The sequence below is a fragment of the Meleagris gallopavo genome, chromosome Z (genome assembly GCF_000146605.3).
Source record: "Meleagris gallopavo isolate NT-WF06-2002-E0010 breed Aviagen turkey brand Nicholas breeding stock chromosome Z, Turkey_5.1, whole genome shotgun sequence".
Taxonomy (NCBI): domain Eukaryota; kingdom Metazoa; phylum Chordata; class Aves; order Galliformes; family Phasianidae; genus Meleagris; species Meleagris gallopavo.
Window position 1 is genome coordinate 24,401,943 of NC_015041.2, and position 12,481 is coordinate 24,414,423.

The 12,481-nt window shown below is 44.7% G+C and overlaps 1 long non-coding RNA gene across 1 annotated transcript; it reads right to left on the reverse strand.

Annotated features, from left to right (window-relative positions):
• Positions 1-16: 16 nt before the first annotated feature.
• LOC116217531 lies at positions 17-12,475 on the reverse strand. Its single transcript, XR_004162192.1, has 3 exons — positions 7,597-12,475; positions 6,109-6,261; positions 17-502 (listed from the first exon to the last, which is right to left on the reverse strand). It is a non-coding gene; the product is annotated as an uncharacterized LOC116217531 (long non-coding RNA).
• Between the last annotated feature and the right edge of the window lie 6 nt (positions 12,476-12,481).

The window sequence follows — 12,481 nt, forward strand, 5'->3', positions numbered from 1 at the left end:
AGAATACTATTAAAAAAAAAAAACAACCAAAACATTATATAATAATTATTTCCTCTACCATTTGTTCTCTTTGATGGCCCTCTTGTCCCCAGGAGGTTGACACCTGAAGTACCTGACACTGTGAATGTCAAAGTTTTCCCCAGTAAATAGTGGGGAGGTTCCCAAAAACATTTGTATCCTCCTGTGCCAGCTGAGTTGAATTCCACCTTCTAGTGCTGGATAGCGTTTATCACAGGTGCTAGGATTAGGGGGTTTACCATGCATACCAGCTTTGAATTGAACTCCCCCCACACACCCTCCCAAGCATTTGTTTTCCAGTTGAGATGAGATGATGATTGACTCTCGGTATATCAAAGCGTGATATTGTCTTCACCTTTGAACTCTAAGCCTCAGTGAATACATAAAATCCCTGACACTTTTTCAAGACTGTAAAGGACTTTACTGTCTTTTTCCAGTTACGCTGTTACACGTGAAGTGAAGCTCAGTGTTGCATACAATCACCCTAAGAGATAAAAAGTGAGAGTTACTGGTTACCTGTACCAATCTTTACATGACAGCAATTGATCTAAATGCATTTTTGCAAGGCACGCTTTCAAAGTTACTATTTTTATGGAACTGGAAGAACTGAAGTTATTCTAGAAATAGACTTCTGTCTGCTCCTCCTGGTATCTCATGCTTTTGGCTGAGAAGCTGGGCTGCTCTGAGGCCAGTTCAGCCTGGTGTGAGTAATACAAGCCTTGGCGTCAGTCCCTGTAACAGGCCTGGCTCAGTTTGCTGAGATGGAAGCAGCCCAAAGGCTACAGACACTCTTTGTGCCTTTGAACAGCAGCAGGAGAACTGGCTGTGAGCAGCTCTCTGCTGGGCTCTGTCTACATGCAGGCTTTATCCTTTCCTCCTTTCCAGACCCACTGACGGAAAGATTAACCACAAACCCTTCCCAGCAAAAAGGAGAAGTGTCCAAATTGGGTCTGCATCACTGGGATGCAGGTGAAGTGTGAGCACTTGGTCTACCCCTGAGCAGGGAGCAGAGGCAGGAGGTCAGGCAGCAGTGCCAGAGAACATGCAAGGACAATTTGGGGGCTAAGCGTTCTGGGAGGTGACAATAATGAGATTTGAGGAAAGCGAGTCTGAGATTTGGATTTCTTTCATACTCCAGTTGGGAATTGCAGAATTGTTTGACCTCACTCCTGAAGGCCTGGTGTAATGCAGAGTGAAGTTAATGAAAAGGTCCCTGCTGACTCCTGCTGAGTTTGGCAGCTGTGATTCTGCACGTCTGTGCTGAACTCAAGTGCCTGGTCAGAGTTCAGCTACCAATTGCTGTCCATTTCTGCCAGTTGCTCCACAGTTCACTTGGATAACATCACCCAGCAGATCAGTACCTTTCTGCTTCTCTTAGTACTTCTGGCAGGAACATGCTCTTACTGGCTGCAGAATGGTGTCTGTTTGGGAACCTCTGTACAAGGTATTTTGCAGGAAACTCTACAACTACTTTTTTGCAGAGATGTCTGTAGCAACTTAAAAGTGTGTGTGGAACAACACATCTGTTTCCTGCCAAGTTTTTCGGCAGTGGAGCAACACACCAGATTCAGTGACACTGGAAGTAGTACTGCCTTGCAAGCAATGTATTCATATATCGGTCAGTGCATCAGATAGGTAGGAGTGATTAATGAATTCAGTGCCTCAAGAGCTCTCTTGGAAGTGTTCTGTTTCCGCCATGATATGCAACTCCAGCTTTCCACATTAGAAGAAAAAGATAAGCCTGTTTCCGCACACTCCCACTCCATGCAGGTCCCTGGCAGACTCTCATGAATGAGATGTTTATCAGGAAGAACGGGAGATTCCAGACAGCACCTGTTGGCAGCTTTGCAGGGTCAGCGTGGCACATGGAAGCGTGGTGGGTTTTATCATCCTGTGCCATTTTATCCACCCACTCCTTCACCCTGTGCCACTGCCAAGTGAGTGATATACCTTCCCTTGGTCAATTCTCACTGGACACCATTTCCGTGCATGTTCTGTTTGGTTAACCAACACAGCCAGCACCAGCAAAGACAAACTGCCTTTTAAATAATTCTTGCTATATAAAACTGCCCTTCAGAGACCTCTGCAGTAGAGATCTGTAAATAAAGGCACTATTATACTCTTAACCAGAGTATTATTAAACACCTTCAGACATGAAGAGCAGAAGTCAATCGCCACGTCTTTCAGACACATCTACAAGCCACGTGCTGCTTGTGGTGAACAAGCTGTGATGTGCCTGTGTTGCTGTTGGGCATTTCTGGGCCTAAGGAGCCACATTTTTTTGGTCCCAAGGTGTGTTGGACTTGCAGGGCAGCCACTCACAGCCCTGTGGCACTGCAAAGGTGTCAACAGGCACTGGATGGACCAGGAAATGGCTTCCTCACACAGCACAGTCATTCCTGCAAGTTTGCTGTGAGAATTCCAGTTTGACTACATGTATTGCTCATGGTGGCTTAACCTGCAGGAGGTGGTTTAGCAGAAGGAGGAGCAAGAAGCTTGTTCATGTCTTCTGTGGTGGATGCAGATTTGGGAGGGGTGTGAGCAGAGCAGCTGCATGAAGAGGTTGAGAGAGATTAGAAACACAGACTGATAAAAAACATGAGATGTGGAAATGAGAATTAGGAAAATCAGACTGAAACAACTGAGGGAAAACAATGCAAGTTTATGGGAGTGGGAGAAGACTGGAAACCTGTAATGTGGGGAGAAACCTTGTCTGAAAGTGAGCTAAGGAAGAGCTGATAGTGATGAGAGTAGAAACGGCCCATGCGTGTTTCTGCACCTGGCCCTCAGGAAGATGTTCAAAAGCAGACTGAGGGGGGATTCCTACCTATTACGGATGTAACACAACAGCAGGATGAGTCTGCTGAAATAATGTGCAGTACGAGTAGCTTCCAAAGGGGCAGTAAGGCAAGAGATTCAACCAAAGGTGAGGAAGTTCTTCAGGTTAGCTCTGTAAAAAGGAGGGGTTATCAATTGAGGCGGGTGAATTTTTAAAGGAATATTAGCTTGCCACCATCTCTAGCTATTGTAAGATGATTGCACATTCTGGCCTTCACGTGACAACTTGTGTTTTGTTAGAAGTGGGTCAAGAACTGCAGACTGAGCAGACACATGTATACATGAGAGGTATGTCTGCATACCTCTAAACACATCCAACCAGGAGGAGCACAGCTCTGAGGGGAGGACCTCTGCAAATGGCAGCAGGCCGGGATCCTGGGAGCAGCCACCTCTAACCAGAGCCACCACAGGACTGTGGGTGTGTACTTCTTAGTGCTGTATTATGCTCTCATTTATCTTACTTCTGCCCAGGCATATTCTCCTGAGATCTGGGATCAAGAGCTGTGGCCTGTGTCCCAGCACTGCTTTTGGAAGCAGTGAAGAGAGCTGCAAAACAGCTGCTAGCAGAAATGTAAGTTCCACAGAGAGAAAGGCATGCATAACACTGTGCTAAGCTGCAAAGCCCCTGCAGCCCTTCCATTAGCTCAGCATGGACGAGCTTGATGTTACCTGCATGGAAATCTAAAGGGTGGTGTTTTATGGCTTTTGATGCACTGGCCAGCACAAGATTTGGAAGTCTATCTACAAGACAAGTTCTAAGAACTGAAGCTTCCCTCACATTACATGATGACTTCCTTGAGGGCACCAACAAAATCACTTGCCATGCAAGCTGGTGAAACAGACTTATTTCTGGTGCCTCAAGGGTGACACATGCACAAACTCATCCCCCACCATCATAAAGGACCTGTGCAAGGACTCTGACATGGACCATGCCACATCTTTATCTCTAATTTGAAGAGAGACAGATTTGAAGGATGGACTGTTCAGTGATTAAAGGATTGGTTGGATGATCACAGCTGGAGTGTTGTAGTTAGTGGCTCTATATCCAGGTGGACATGGTCATATGTGATGTCTCTCAGGGGTCAATACTGGGACTTATTCTTTTCAATATCTTTATCAAGGATGTAGACAGTGAGATTGAGTGTGTACCCTGAGTAAGTTTCTCCTATTCTCCTATGAAGAAGAGCTGAGAGACTAGGGCTTGCTTAGCTTGGAGAAGAAAAGGCTTTAGAGACATCTCATTGCAGCCTTCCAGTACTTGAGGGGAGCTTATAAACATGAGGGGGACCAACTTTTTACACAGTCAGATAGTGACAGGACAAGGGTAATAGCTCTAAATTAAATGAGGGGAAATTAGATGTTTGTTAGGCTAGAATTTGATAGAAATTCTTTACTCAGAGGGCAATGAGGCACTGGCACAGGCTGCTCAGAGAAGCTGTGAGTGCCCCTTGGAGGTGTTCAAGGCCAAGGAGGATGGGTCCCTGAGCAGCCTGTTCTGGTGACATGTTCCTGCCCATGACAAGAGAGCTGGAACTGGATGATCTTTAGGGTCCTTTCCAACCTAAGCCATTCTGTGATCCCTGACCAGCAGCCAGATCAAAAGAACCAGTGCCATAATTTATAGCAGCAGATGAACAGGGCTGAAGCCTTCTTCCAACCAAATAAAAATTTGTCTATAGTTGTCTTGAAAAATTCTGAAAGAAAAAGTTATTCAAAGATGGGTACAAAACAGGAAAACAGGCTGCATATCTCTTTGTGACTGCCCAAAGAATTCTGTAGTCCACTGCTAGTACGCCTTAGTGAGGGGCACAGGATCAGCAACATTGCACATGCTGCTCCAGAATCAAATAAGCTGAGCTCAGGAACTAGATATCCTGAAGAGTTTTACTCAAATGTAACAAAGACTGCAGATTTACAAAGAAAACATGCGACTTGCTCCCATCTCTGGCTCCTGTACTACTTTCCAGCACAGTCGATTGTGAGCAAACTAACGAATCTCTCACCATGGTGCATCTGTCCTTCCCACTGCTCTCTAGCATCACTGCCAAGAGTGTGAGAGCTGCTCCTCCAGCTCCTGCCAGGAGGAGGCTGTGCAACCCAGCATTTGGGCTGCTAACCACAGTGCTGGACTGCACTGTCTGCTCCACTCACCATCCACCTGTGAACTACAACTACCTGTGCAGCCTCCTCTCACTTCTCTGATACAAGTTATTTCCACTGTCTTTTCATTAGTGTTCATTGAATTGGTAAAGTGGTGCCCCTTAGGACTTAATAATGACAACAGCAATCATGTTAGGGACCTTTGAATAGGAAGTCAAGGTAAATGCAAGGTATTTTTTTAAATATCATTGCCAGACTCTATAGCATCTATCTTAACAAATGGGAAAATCAAGATCTGAGCAGGAAATATTTAAAAAGAAAAAAAGGGAGGGTAATTTTCATTTTGTTTCTAGTGGCCTGGTTTGTTCACTTTCAATGACAGAAGGAGTCTCTCTGGAGCACATAGGAGTCAATCGCTGGAGATGGTTACAGTCTGTATTCTTAACCCTGCAGAGCAGAACATCACAAGGTAGTGGTTTGTTGACTAAGGAACAGATGGGCTATGCACAAATAGAGTGCATGGAGTCCCAAGGACAGCAGGGTATGTATTGTTAATGGATGCTTGGGCAGTTTTAGAGCTTCGGCCTACCCACCGTCAGGCACCTGGAGCTCAGGAAAGAGACCTTTCAGTACCAGAAAGGCAATCTCCATGTCTTCATTTCTCAAAAATGGGCATCTTAAAGCACTGTGCAACAAAGGTGCTCTTTGTTCTCAACCTTACTGCGGGCTATGTGATACAATTTTAAATTCTGATTGTATTTAAATAGGTCTCATTCAGGCAATGCGAGTACTTGTGTGAACTTGGCCAGCATCACAGAGCTGGGCTTCAAATACTTCTATTTCGGCATCTGCAGGAGGTTGTTTGTGTAGGGATGACAGAAAATGAGAATGTTGTCCTAAATAGTTTCCACACAGTGTCCCCATCACCTGACAAGGCAGCCCCATGTCTAGACAAAGCCAACCTAATTAAAATTAATAGCCTGGAAGTTGAAATTGTTTGTAACAAATATGTCAACTTCCTTAGCACCTTCTAGCCAATAGAACTGGAGAAACTTAATTATTCCTAGTTAGCCAACATGCATATAAGATGTGCAGAGATCACCAACCCTGACGTGCTGCTTGATGTACAGCGGTAGGGTAAGAAAACATTACCTGAGGAAGCCAGCTGAGTGCTCTGGTTATCTTCATCCTGATAGCACCTTGCAAGACTGTTCATGACAGATGGGCCCACATCTCCAGAATCTCTGCTCCAGGGACCAGGGATGAGGACACCAAGGCTCTGTGTCAGCATTCCTCTGAACCTCCCTGTGAAAATCAATGCACAGAAAGCTGCTAACCGTTAATTTGCTTCTATCAAGAACAGAAATTATGGGGAATGCAAACAATTGGGCAGCCAGTAAGTTAAGCACAGCAAAATCTGCACCTTCAGTCACCTAGGAAAAACAGCTAAATGAGCCCCGCAGAAGGCTGGAACTCCATCAGTTTTGGGTTATTTAAGATGAGGAACGTAAAATCAGATCTTGCACGATTGAAAAAGAAAGCAGATAATAAAACAAGTGCTTTATAATTTGAAATGATCTATTTGTTCCTTTAAATACCAGTGGACTTGCTCAATGAAGTGGGAATTTAACAGTATCCATTAAAAATTGAAGACTATAAATAAAAAGTAGCAATTAATTGTGTTGGCGATTTTAAGAGGCTGGAGCTTAGTTTGTCACACTCTGGCAGTCTATCAAACTCGGCTCCATTACAGATGTCTTAGAGCTGAATTGATGACGATACTCAGATCTAAGGGCATTCTCTGCACTAGTCCTACCCTGATGAAAGAGTTCAAACGCATAGATGGGTTATGTGATTCTATCACTCTTACAGTGCAAATTACAAATGTTAGAAGTGTCAGCTTAATGAGTCATGCAAGAGTCTTCAATGTTCTAAGTCACTGGATCCAATTAATTTTTAAGTGCACTGAAAATGAGCAATGAAGACTGAAAAGGAGCAGTCCCATGCTCTCCCCACATTCACTTTTTTACTGATATTTAAAAAGTTGCACCTAATAATGCTTCCAAATAGCCAATTTAACCATTTAATAATTGGCTTTAGCCATTTAATATTTGGCTATTTAGATTGAACAACTGAAGCTCCCAAGCAGCTGAGAGTATATCCTCTTCAGTCCTTAAGTCAGTCATAAAATGATCCTGACATGCATGAAGAAAACTGGAAACAGAGAACACAAGTGTTCAGTGAAAGAAACAGTAATATTTTCTTTATCTGTTACCAGAAAAACTAGTCACAGATGAGACATTATGAGGCATAGTAAGAGTATGTTGATTTTAAGCTTCATTGTACTTGAAAACTCCCTTGTTTTTGTACAGTATGTGGCATGATGTAATGGAGTGAATTTTATTTCTGGTGAGTTGTGCTTTCTTTCAGTACCATGGGCCCACAGTGCTGGCCAGTCTCACGACAGTGAAGGGGAAGGGCCTTCTGTTGTTACAAACAGACTTTTCTGGTCTTTATGTAAGTGGCTTTTACCAAAACCCTGAGGTTTTCAACATTAAACTCTAGATTTCATCAAAAACATATCTTGCTAACCAACATGCTTTTGCTCTAGACAAGTGCCTTCTGGTAGCTGCAGCTCACCTGAAGTTGCTGACATAGAGATCTCCTTCTGCACCACAAATGTCGGGCAAGCAGTGCCAAGGAAACACCCCATTCAGTGCCCATGTTTCCCACACCAGTGGGCCTGTGCTCTCCTCTGCAAAGGGTCCCTGGGACACATGTCACACCTGGTCTTCCTGAGGGAAGGGAACATAAGCTGAGTGCTTTGAACTGACCTGAGCTCTGTGAGCAGAGCAGGGAGCAACAGCCTTCCTGACTCATGGAATGAGACACCCCGAGTCCACATGCCTCTCCTAGCTTGCACAAAGGTTAAAAAGAAAAAGCAAAGATCTGAGTGGCTGCAGTGCCATAAGCTGTTTCAGGTGTTCACTAAATGAGCGAAAGCCAGAGACCAGGACCGCAGAGAGATGGGATTCTGAAGAGAAGGCCAGCAGCACATTCAGGTTAAAGGCATGTGAAGGCCCTATATCCTATAAATATAAATGCAATATCTGACCTTCATTAGTCATGGAAAAACCTGATCACTGGGTGCACAAATGGGCAACTGGGAAGTGCTGAAGGTACACTGAAGCACTTTTTGGAGCATGGAGGAATGAAGCTCTCAGAAGCTTATGTCTGAATAAAAGACTCTGCTTGCTTGAATGGACTTTAAGCAAAAACGATTAGTGGACTGTCAGATTCCAGTGATGCTGAGTGATGCTGCTGGTGCTAACCCTACGTCATAGTGTAACAGAGAAGTGTCTGAGCTGACAATGCTGGAGATGATTTTAAACCCTTTCAAACACAGGCCATTTCAGTGCAAGGCTTGGGTTTGGATCTGCCTGTTCTGAGAAGAAATCCTCACCTCCAGGTACTATGACCTGTACTAGAGTCATAACCTGTATCAAAGCACAAATAAAGACACAAAAAATATATATACTTCCAGAAAGTATCAAGAAAATTCTGTGCTTGCAATACAAAACGTTGCTTGCACGGTTGTTTTAAGAGCCAGCAGACAAAACTTCACGTTTACAATAAGGAATGAATGGAAGAAGTAAAACTGCAAAAAAAACCACCCATGGCTTCTTTATGCCACCTACTGGATTTTTCCTGAACTATCTTTGGGAAACAGTACAGTACATACAGAGCACTTTGTTTTAGCTGTCACAGTCCTGCTGGGGTCCATCCCTACAGCAGATGCTTACCTTCGCATGGGGAGCTACCGACACAGAAGAGCACTTGCATAAATGACATGTGTAGGTTGTCACAGCTCAAGCACTGGAGGTGGAGCAGCTGTACACCATTTGTTCTGCTGACCAATGGCTGCAGGGCAGTCAGGGCATCCATAGTCCTACAGCTGTAGATGAAAGCTGGGAGTCAGCACCAGGAGCCAGCTAGCAAGGTGTCTCACAGTCACTGCCAGTGCTTCGAGGGATGTGCTGCCACATTTCTCTCTTTTGCTTGGCTCCCTCTGGCTATTTCCTGGTATTTTGTTCTCTGTGTCTGGAAAATTTATGCACACTTCTGTCATCTAGCACTCCGCCTGCTGATCTCTCTCTACTGGGAGAACTCAACTATCCCTGTGGTTTGGACTGTAAAATGACCTAAGGGAGTCAAAAAGAAGGGGTAAAAACCCACTAATTTGACCCAGTGTCTGCAAACAAACACGTACATATGTCTGATGGTTGCACTGAAAGTAATGCCTCCTATTTATTTGCACGGAAGCTACAACAGATACAAAGAGCACAATAACATTATTAAGTATAGCAAATTTTTAGCTACAAAACGCTATTTTTCAACACAGTCAACACCATTACCTAATTCACACAGACGAGCTGATTGAGATACTCTTCATTCTGTGGTATGACAGCTGTGTATGTCCAACTGGAACAGCGCTTGTCTTTCACAGCACTGTCAGCACTGCTGAAATGCACCTCACTGTGCTCACATTTGCTACCTGCTCTCCAGAAGTGTTCAGCAAGCATCAATGAAATGTCAGTGGGTGCCATTTTTTCCACATGGAGGAATTCAGTTGCACCCCTTCGCTTCATCCACATTTCTACATCAGTTGCCATTGTGTCAGACTGCCCCTCTGCTGCCATTTGTCTCATGGCAACAAAAGTAACAGGATATTGTGGGGAAGGTTCAGCCTCTACTGCCATAGTACCAACATCTGCCTCTGATGTCATGGTCCAGTATCATAAAATAGAAGGCATTACTTTTGGAGCAGCAAAAGTTAAAGAGGATACATACAAAAGTTAAAGAAGATCTGATCCAGCAGAGACCCAGGCTGTACATAATCTTGGGATACAGAGAAAAACACGAGGGTTTGAAGTCCCATGAAGAGAGGTCTGTGTGTCTGGAACAGAAGATGGTGCTGCACTGCCCCTGGCTGCGTCCAGCCCTTGCTCACTGCTGCAGAGAGGTGGCCATGGGGGCTGTGGTACCCAAACAAATGACCACATCACTGCGGCACAAAGGCTGGGGTCTAACGGAGGAACCGGGAGGAAAGGGGAGAACTATACTCCTTTGTGGCCACGGACTGACGCATTCTTTTTTCCAGCTACTTTAAATAAGAAATGATTAATTTACTTTGCTCAGTACAGAATTACAGAGTATGAATTACAGAAAATCATTTATTTTTCAGAACAGTGTTATAAAGAAGCACTCTTGGTTTAGCCACGGAACATAATGGAGCAATACAATTTCCTCCCAGTTTCCTACCCATACACGGAAACCTTTTTGGAATCTTTTTATGGGGGAGACAAGCCCTGAATGCACTCAACCTGTTGACACTCACGAAACCAGTGATCTCTGTTCTGCAAGCAACACTGTCAGAATTAGGACCTTTTTAATTTGCATCCTCTCTGTTGAGCTGCTCAGGCATGCCAAATGAAATGGTGGAGGCATAGCTGTTCCTGGAGTCAATGTCTCTCTTAACAAATATGACTTTTTGTAGGTGCAAAGAATCATCAAAAGACTTGAAACAGCAGCAGACAGATCACTGCAAACAGATGACATTTTGCACTTGAGAGGCTTGTGCAAAAACATCTAAGGACAGTAAAAGGGCTCTTCTTACAATTTTTCATCATAAACAATTCTTAAAGGTCCTTATTTCCAAAGGTATCAGCAAATAGCAGTGATGCCAAGCCAGTGACATCACTGCTAGCATCAAATTAGAAGCACCCAGCCGCACTGAACAAGTGAATGTGATTTCCTGAAGGCTTGCAGCGAGATTGCTCAGGTCTGTATTAGAGCTGTTGGAAGTGACAACCATCTCTCCTTCCCACATGAATCCATGGACAGCCAGCCCAGTGATGCATAAACATCCTCACCAAATGCTTGTGAAAAAAAAATAGAGACAAGCAACATTACAAACTAAAACCATCCTCTAAGTGTGGCACGAACAAACTAAAACAAAGGGATGCATAGTTGGAGGCTTGGCTGTGCCCTTGTGCTCAGCAGGCACCTCACTATGTTGATGGCATTCACCCAGAAAACTAAATTAATTTAGTTAATACTTAGCTCCTCATCAATAGGTTTCATAATGTCATGGATAATGGGGATCTGTGTCATTTCCCGAAAAGCAGGACTATGAAATACTTACATGAAAGACTGGTGAATTTGTGCTCTTATGAGATCTGTTGCATTACCTGAGTCTTATGAGTCATTTTTCAGCTGTCTCGCTTAGTTCGTAGGTGAAAAAAACACCTGTATGCAGTTACTGACTACTATTACTGCCTGTCTTTGCCTATTCCACATACGACGTTTCTTTTCTCCTTTTTCACTCCTTCCAGTTTTTCTCTTCCTCCTCCCGTCATTTCTGCTCACCTTTTTCTTCTTCTCCTACCTTTTCATACTTCGAAAAGTTGTTTTGTTGTAGTTTTGTTTGTTTTGCTTCCTTCTTCCAAAGATTTAGCCTCCTTTTCATCTCCTTTTTCACTCAGGAGGATTCGCACCTGAGCGGCCACACAGCAGCTGCCGGGGCTTACCCAGTCACAAAAGAACTTAACCTGGAGATTCCCTTTCAGGGCTGACTTGCAGCCAACAACTTCGGAATGCCCCTACAAGATTCCAAATGGCTTCATTCAGGGCCGGATTTCACTTTCAGTCTAGGGAGCTAAGGACGCCCGCCTGCATCGTTCATCTGCTTAAACATCAGTGAGATACACCGTTCATTGTGCAGCAGAACGGTCTGACTCCCGTTCCGGGCCACCCGCGTTCATTTTCTGCTCCTGCAGTAAAACGCGCGGTCACCGCCCGCAGGAACTGCGGTCGCAGCACCGCGCTGCGGGTGAGGCAGCCGGGGCACATCAGTGTGACGAGGGCAATGCCACGCGCATCTGTGCCATCAAATAAATGTTTCAACCTGTTTAACGGACGGTACTGCAAAGCACCCGGCCGCAAGGCTCTCCCCGGCGGGGCTGGTGGCCGGCGGTCTGCGGGCTCAGCCCGTGCAGGGCTAGCGGGAGAGGGTTGCTGGGAGGGGAAGGGAAGGGAGGGAGAAGCTCTCCTTGGCTTCTTCCAGCAGAAATAAATTTCTACCTACTGTAACTTATTACCATCCGATATGCTGAGTCATGAAACTGGGTTATAGGAATCTTTATGCAATCTTCATAAATCAGCCCCGCGTAATCTCAGGCGCTTTCTGCTTCATCTCTGTCGAGTCACTCCTGTGACAGTTGTCATTCATCTTAGATGGAGATGTAATTTAATAGTTTCATTTCACCATGAAGATAGCGTCATCTAAAGTTGAGCCCGGAAAGATTTAAAGGTGTAAGAGAGGAAATATTAATACTGTAAATAATATCTGTAGAGCCGCCTGGGGCCGTAAATCACGTCGCGCCGGGCTGAGCGGGATCCTACGGAAAAGAGAAATGCTTCTTCCGCGGCTCCCCGCAGCGCGCGGCTTCGGCCGTCTGAAGCC